The sequence below is a fragment of the Dipodomys merriami genome, unplaced genomic scaffold, assembly GCF_024711535.1.
Source record: "Dipodomys merriami isolate MVZ:Mamm:240054 unplaced genomic scaffold, mDipMer1.0.p SCAF_764, whole genome shotgun sequence".
In the NCBI taxonomy this organism is placed as follows: Eukaryota; Metazoa; Chordata; class Mammalia; order Rodentia; family Heteromyidae; genus Dipodomys; species Dipodomys merriami.
In genome coordinates this window covers 339,041-347,778 of record NW_027206362.1, presented here as the reverse complement: position 1 = coordinate 347,778, position 8,738 = coordinate 339,041, and the positions used below count along the sequence as shown (strand labels likewise).

The following is an 8,738-nucleotide window of genomic DNA, read 5'->3' as shown; positions in this document are numbered from 1 at the left end:
TGGGATCTCATCTTTCATTTTAAGTTGCTTTACATTTCACAATTGCTTACTGCTAATTCCTGCAAAGAATTGGGGCACTGAAATATTATAGGAAGTGAGAAATTGAGATGGATCTTCAATTACTTTCTGTTAGCAATTGTTCTGTTGTGGTTAGGGTATCAAAGGCAACTCTGCTTTAAAGTATTATTCCATTATCTCTACCTCAGTTTTTGGTAGAGTTAGACCTAAAACTTTACCATTTGTAAATTTACAGACTGGAGGCAAGAGGAAACACTTTGATTAAAACATTACCAATTTAAGGCCTAATATCGAGGAGAAACATATGGATTTCTCCAGGAGATATGGGAATATTTGGTGAAAGAAAGGCAGTAGTGTAAGTTCCTGCCTGGTTGGATGGTAGACAGGCCAGGATATTAGGTAAACATGCATATGAACAATTTTTTCACATTCTTGGCTTTAGCTAGTTTTGAAATGATAGGTATAATAAACAATTATATTTTGATAAAATACCTTCTATTCTGAATAATTCGGTCTGCAGTGTTCATCTTTCTATGAACCCTTGTATCTAAGATTAGTTTTGTTCCAGTAAGACAATCTATGCTGTCAGGGTAAGATATTCTGGTTGGTCTGTTCCTACATGGAAGAAGGGTGAAGGGTAAGGAAGACATTTGTACCACTCAGACCTCATTTAGGAAATTTTAAGCTGCAGAAGTTTAGAAGTAGCTCTTAAGCAAGGCTTACTTTGAATCCATTAGCTCCACAAAGCTAAATCAGTTGATAAATAAGTACTTGAAAAGCCATCACCTTTGGACTTAGCTATAAAGGCTTCAAAATATGATCAAATTTAAAATGAAAACGACAAAAAAGTCATTGACAAAAAATTGCAAATGTGAGCAATCGACTAAACAATATAAGTTTTTGCCACTATACACAGAAATTTAGAGAAATAATATCAATCGCATATTTAGGAACAATAAAGGTTCCTTGTTACAAATAGGCAACCAAGGATATATGCCTGTATAAAGATTGCATCATTAACTACTTAAATTAAGAGGATACTCCATGCTTCAGCAGCAGGCCTACCCAAATTACAACAATACAGAAGTTAACATGGCACTTGCACAAGGATGGTATGAAAATTTGTGAAGTATTCCATATTTTTCATTCTTCAAATGCAGGAAATGAAAAACAGTTATTAAAAGATGTTTACAAAAATACAAGTGTAACAAAACCTGTAATTCATAGAATTACAGGTTAGTTTGACATCAGTGTATTAAATCTTCACCTTCGAAAGGCCCTTACATAGCATAACCTTTACAAAACTTGAAATTAGATAACATTATCTTTTTATCCCAAAGAATTAAAATAATATAAGGACCTCGGAAAAAAGGAATCTTAAACTTTTTCTATATAGAATGTAATCTGAAAGGACACATTTATTAATGAACCTATATATTATAAAACAATATAGACTGCAAAGTATTATATCTAGAAGACAATGAAATAGATTATGAACTTTATAGAAACATAGATACTTTTTTTTCAGACAAGCACCAGGAATTTCTTTAATTTCTATACTATTCATTTCAACAGATAAGATAAAATTTTAAAAAATCGCAAACTCTGCAGAAATCATTATAGATGCATACAAACAACTCTTGAATACATTTTGACACCAAAGTCAGGCAATTCACGTGGAAGAATACCATGGAATCCATAAATTTTTAAATTAAGGTATTACTGTTGTTTTGTATTATGAAAATATTTTGTAGGACCACAAAGGATGGACTTGCAATTTTGAAATTTATGAAATTTAACCAAACCATTACTACATAGGAGTACAATTTGTACAGCCTTCCACTACTTCAAAGAAGTAGTGATACATACTTATCCATTTGGCAATATCAGATGAGGTTTCTTCCAAGTTGTTTTTCAGACCCGGTTTGATATCATGATTCAAAAGAAGGAGGTACAGCATATCTTTGCTATTTCAATTCCCAGCAATAAAATTCAAGGGGGTCAAGAGGCCTTTAGTTTGGGGATTGGTATCTGCATCATGATGAAGGAAGACAGAAGCCATTCTGGTATTATTCCACATACAAGCAATGTGCAGGGGTGCCAAGCCATTCAGAATTACAGCATGAATATCTGCCTTGAGCTACCAACTCATGGACAATGTCTAAATGTCCACTCTAGGCTTCCTGATGAAGAGGGGTATACTTACCTCATCTCTAGTATTCATATGAGTGGCCTTTTTGGAATATAGTCTCGGTACTGTAGTAAGCCGATTAATTTCGGCATCCCAAGGAAGAATTTTGCATGGATTCTTCTCCATTATTTTCTTGCAATTGATACCTTTCTCACGTTTTCATCTTGTTCCTTGTCTTCATCAGAATTTCCTAACCAGAGACTTTGAGTACCAGTGGAAATGAAGTGTCCATGTATTTATCCAATAGTTCACGTTGGTTGAACTGGTCAGAAAAATCCGGTGAATTTTCTGCATATGTTTTTCCACCATGATTTATTTTCTCTTTTTTCATTTTTACTATTTTAAATTATTCTAACTGGAGAGTAGTGAATTGATAGAGAACAGAGAAAGATTTTCCTCCATAATCAAATGCACAGACTGAAAATGAGGACCAGTGCTGTTTTCATATGCAGCTTATTCTAGAAAGGAGAAAATAGGAAACAATGCCTTCTATGTAAATGATTTGGAAAATACCAAGATATAGTGTAAGAGAACTTACTATTCAATATATGACCTTTAAGAGCTTTCTAATAGATCCATTATTTACTGGTAACCAACATTAGAAAAAAATGTATAGTGCAGTAGAAAAATAGAAGTCCTTTGTATGACTACCTAAATTCTTGTTTTTTTTAAAGACACTTGTTTTCATCTTAAAAAGTAGGCCTATCTATTTTCTTCAGGTGATTTTGATGATTGAAGATGCATAATGAGAAGTCAAAATGTATTAGTAGTCCTTTGATATCAATTAAATTTCATTTTTTTTCTTCTTGGAGACTATAATTTTCAAAGCAATAGTTCAGAACCAGCAAGCAATAGTGCAACATCATGCTTAAAGTGAAAGTGGATCACCAGTAAGTAATACTCTACACCATTTTCCACAAAGTTATGTCACACATACAATCTGCCTGCCTTCTCTAGCTGCTTTGATAGCCTGGACCTTTTCTTACATTGTGCAGGAAAAGTGAGATTCAACTGATTTCAGTCAGATCGGTTCCTAGAATTATCAAAGATTTAGATTCTTTATAAAAGAAAATTAGGTGTGGGGCCTGAACTCTGGGCTTGGCCACCATCCTTGAGCTCTTCAAATCAAGGCAAGTGCTCTACCACTTGAGCCACAGAACCACTTCTGCGGTTCTGTTTATGTGGTGCTGATTTGGGAAATCGCAGAGCAGAAAGTGAAATAATGCAACCAAAAATATAAAAGCAAAATAAATTAGGATAATTATGGAGCAACTTATTGTCTATGAGAATCATGAAAGAGAGAGAGGAAGAGAGATCCAGATGTGCAATGACCTAGCTAGCCAAAAAATCCATGCTTCTGATCCATTTACAAAGTAAACAATTTTATTTATTATTTGTTAAAAGAGATTGAAATAGAATTTATGTATTTACTTGAAATTAGTAAACACATTTTAGTAGCCTACATAAAGAGACATAGCTTTGACCAAATTACAAATAAGAATCTTAATCCTTGGACTGGGTTGGTGGCTCAGTGGTAGTCATATGAATACTGAGGATGAGGATGAGTATACTCCTCTTCATCGGGAAGTCTAGAGTGGACACTTAGACTTTGTCAATGAATTGGTAGCTCAAGGCAGATATTCACGCAAATACTGTGAATGTCTCGACACCCGTGCACAGTGCTTATATGTGAAACATATTGCAAGAGTACACACACACAAACACACACATACATACACACACATACACACACATCATCAGATATCTACTTATGTATTTTTTGTGTATGGTCTTAAGAAGAAATTTACATTACTAACTTGAATTTCTGACAGAACAATATAATCACTATACATCTTGCTTCTATACTCTCAATATTAAATTGCTATTTAAATATGTGCAATAGATAAGTATAGGAAAAAGTAGGAGCCACACTGGTGGCTCATGTCTTTATTCCAAGCTAATCAGAAAGACGAAATCTGATGATTGTGGTTTGAAACCAGAGCAAGAAAAAAGTCCATTAGATTCTGGTTTGAAAGTAACCAGCAAAAGCTAGAAATGGAGCTGTGGTACAAGCAATGAAATGATAGCCTTGAGAAAACTAAAACAAAAAAAAAACAAATTCTAGGACAGAGCTAGGCCCTGAGTTCAAGCTCTAGTATTAGTATTTAACTAATGAAGGAATGAATTAGTTAAATAATTACCTAAAATAAATTAAGTGGTCACAGGTGGAGGGGCAGATAAAATGTTACTACCATGGTGACTGGATTATGTATTATTTTGTAATAAGGCAAATTATCATTTGTCCTAATCGCTAATATTTTTTTGAACTTTTTTCTACAATAAACCCTGAATTTGGCATGTTTGTATATGTGTGTGTACGTGCACACACATGTGTGTGTGTTTGCTGTTGCAATATTGCTTGCCAATATGAACAGGGTGAGGCTGAAAAGAGCTGTGTGCAATGTTTTTTATTTATCAGTGTTCTGTCCTGTCATTTCAATAAATTTTATTTGTTAAATAATAAAATCATCATAATCAAAGCATTTACAACATAAGTTAGATGAAAGAGATCATTTTCATTTCTTAATATATGTTCGGTAAAAAGATACACATATAATTAGGTAGTAAGTTATTGATGTAAGATGACTGTCAGTACAAAATATGTATTTGACTTCTTAAATTGGTTATATTTTTAAGAAATATTCATGGAGTGATTTTGACTGACTTGACCAAGCAGGTATACCAAATAGGTATAACTCTCTGGTTATTTCTGTGAAACTCAACGTGGATAAACTCTTTCCGTATTTCAGTTGAAAATAACTTTCTTTGTAAGATCTTATCTATTCACACTAAGATAATAAACCCCGTATTTTTAAGGTTTGAATATCCCATCATAATCACTGAAAATCAGTATTGTAGCTATACTTGTTAGATATATATTTAAAAAAAAACAAAAACATGTGTCATCTCCAGATTGTGGATGCATTTGAAGTTGTTTTGTACATACAAAGATTTCTTCATTAATAATTTTTTTGTGGGAGTAACTATCACAACTTTAACAAATAAGGCTTTTCTAATATCTTTTCCAATATAAATAAAACCCCAGAGAGAGTTTTGCAATGTCAGAAAAACATTTAAATATTTTAGTAATATTTTAGTTCTTTGATTATACAGCTAAAGACATTTCTGAAATAAATATTGTTAAGATCTGAAAATGTAAGTGGCTATATAGGCTTTTTATGCATCATTTTATGAAAAGCCAGTTTTTATGAAACTAAAAGAAATAGAATAAAAGAATGTAAGTGAATTGGGTAACTTAATTATTAGTATAATTTTGCTTTCTATTAGCACAGTCCTTTGAATGTACATGATGCAGTTAAATTATTTTTGTGTCACTGTGCTTCAGTTATTTTTTAGAATCTTTGTAGTTATGAGTGAATTTGTAGTATAAATAAAGGTCTTTTAATATGATTAAGATTAATCTTGTGTTTTGTGTTCTACTCCCATGAAAATGAGTTATTTTCTTTGAATCTTCAGTATCATAAGAAATTTTGAAAAAATTTGGTAGTATCGATATCTTTACTTTGGGGGGGAGGGGTCCGGTATTGGGGCCTGAACTCTGGGCACTGTCCCTCAGCTCTTTAGCTCAAGGCTAGCACTCTACCACTTGAGCCACAGCGTCACTTCCAGCTTTTTTCTTTTTGCTTGTGTGGTGCTAAGGAATCAAACCCAGGGCTTCATGCATATAAGGCAAGCGCTCTACCAATAAGACACCTTCCAAGCCCTTCATTTCTTTTTAAACCAATAATATTCGCAAGTTGGAGAGTCTTTAATTCATACTTAGGTCTTGGTGTCCATGACTTTTTATCCTCTCATTCCTAACATTAATGATAGGTCAGAATGCATTTTTGGGTATAGGAAAGGTAAAATATTTATCTGGGGTCAAAGGTGATTTTTATATCAGTCTTGCTTTAATAGCATTTTAAATTAGTACCTTTCTCTCAAAATGTTAGGTATAAAAAGCAATCAAAATACTTCGAATGGTAAACAACTTTGTTGAGCTGCAATGTGAAAATGATTGGTCCTTAAGACCTGCAGTCTGTTTCCATCAGGAATTGGGGAGGTCATTCTTTCAGTAAGACAGTGTTAAACAGGCATATGTTCTCCAGGCATTGCAGTGTTGAGTGAAGGGATAAAATATGATTTCTACTATTTTGAGCTAGAAATTAAGAATGTTATACTTTAGCAGTTCCTTTCACCAAGGAGGTATGCATTGATTATTAACTTTGAGTTTTCATATTCCAGTTCCCTATTTTCTAACAAAGATAAAGTGAAATATTGTGAAAGTGAAAATAATTCTGGGAAATTTTCCTAGAATTTGTAGACTAAGTGCTTGTATTTTAGTCATAAAATAGAATGAGGTTAATTGATAAAGTGGGAGATGATCCTCAGGCTAACACTTACCATGTGTTCAATGTTGTACTAGTAACTCCAACTCTGAAGACTTCAATATTATCATCTGAGAATTAAAATGTAAGGAGTCCCACTTTATGCAATTATTGTGAGGATTAAATTATATACCATAGGTAAAGTACTTGGAAAAACAATCAACTAGCATTTGGCACATTCTACCTGTTATTTTATCATGTGATGAATTCTAACATTTTTACTGTGATTTAATATTCATTGCATTGATCACTTTTCTGTCACTATGAGGAAAATACCAGAAAGAAAATTTCTGAGGAGGAAAATATTATATTGACTCATGGTTTAAAGAACACAGTTTAAGATCAAATGTCTCCATTCTTTTTAATCATATTTTTATTATCTTAACTAGGTATACACGGGAATTTCCATTCATTAAATGAGTTTTTAAGTTTGGATCTTTATATAACTTTTCCCTACCCTTCCAAACCTCACCCCACTTAATTTTTTCTATTTTCATATTGAATATAATGTCTTCACTCTTACTCCATAACTCTCTCTTTTCCTTCCCTTTGTCTTCCCCTCACATCTTCCAAGTGATAGTTTCCTGGTATTCATTTTGTTGGATTAAAAGTTCAATTTTATAAGATATTACACCTTTTAAATACTGCTGTGAAAAATGAAAACTTGGGTTAATACTGTTGTTTAACTTGCATAAAATTCTGGCTTCCGAATATGCGACAGTACATGGGTCCTTTGTGTGTCTGGTTCTGACTTCGTTTACTTAACATATTTTTAGATCTATCCATTTCTTTGCAAATAATGTAACAGTTCTCATAATGGATGCGTGCAATCCAATTGTGTATATATGAAACACTTTCTCCAGCCATCCCCCCGCCAAAAGGCATCTTGGCTGTTTCCATAACTTGGCTGTGGTGAATACTGCAGTAATGAACAAGGTGGTGAAAGTGATTTTACAATAACCTTTTGAAAGAATTAATCACTATCTTTCTGGGAGCAATCCTCTAGCCAGTTTTTCAGAATAAGCACATCCTTCCTTTCATCTCCATCACAACGTATTGCAAGTCCTCAAAAACACACTATCCCATACATGTCTCAATAACCTAAAACCACACTATGCCCATATTCTTTCAATATATTTTAATACATACATAAATTTAGTGAGAACCATCTATGTACTTTCCTGATGTGCGAATGAGAGGCATAACAAGAGTAAAAGTAAGAAATATGCATTTTAATTAGCTATTATCATATTTAAAATCTTTCTCAGCTCTAACTCATAGCCTCACTTACTATGATTTTAATCTTTATTTGATTACTTCATCTATCCCCTAAATTATAACAGGTGAATTAAATACAGACAAAAAGTGTGGTTTGATTTTGACACTCATGTGTGAGGATGCACAATATGGGCAAATAGATGGATTAGAATTAATAGAAATTACCCATTTGTTAGAGATGGTTTTTCCAAACTGATTCATATTTCATTCAACAAAAAGAAACGTGTAAGAATTCCCTTTGTTTTGCTCTTTATTAACTTTTGTTTCCATTTTATTTTATAATGGATGCTGTCATATATTTACTGTAGATACAAAAATATGTTAAACTATTTCTATCCGTATGTATTGATATATATACATAAATACATATATTACACAGGTTACAATGATAATTTTTAACTTCTGTAACTATACAATTTACTAAATTATTAAAAACATAGATGGCACATGCCGGGAATCCTGGTTACTCGGGAGGCTGAGATCTGATGAACATGGTTTAAAGCCATCCTGGGCATGAAAGTCCATGAACCTCTTATCTCCAAACAACCAACAGAAAATAAGAACTGGAACGGTGGCTTAAAGTAATAGAGTGGTAGCCTTGAGAGAAAAAGCTCAGGGACATCACCCATGCTCTTAGTTCAAGAACTACAATCTGCACAAAAAAATCTATTTAATTTACACCTGTGTAAGTAGAGTATTTCCATCACCCAAATGCACATAAATGCTCATTTGCAAGGTAACTCTGTTTTGTGTGAAGTACCACTAAACATTATCACTAAAGTAGCATTGGAACGTGGGTTAAT

General features: G+C 33.0%; 1 pseudogene; it reads left to right on the top strand.

Moving 5' to 3' along the window:
- The first annotated feature begins 1,062 nt into the window (after positions 1-1,062).
- LOC138818472 (U6 spliceosomal RNA) lies at positions 1,063-1,162 on the top strand (annotated as a pseudogene).
- Positions 1,163-8,738: the final 7,576 nt, after the last annotated feature.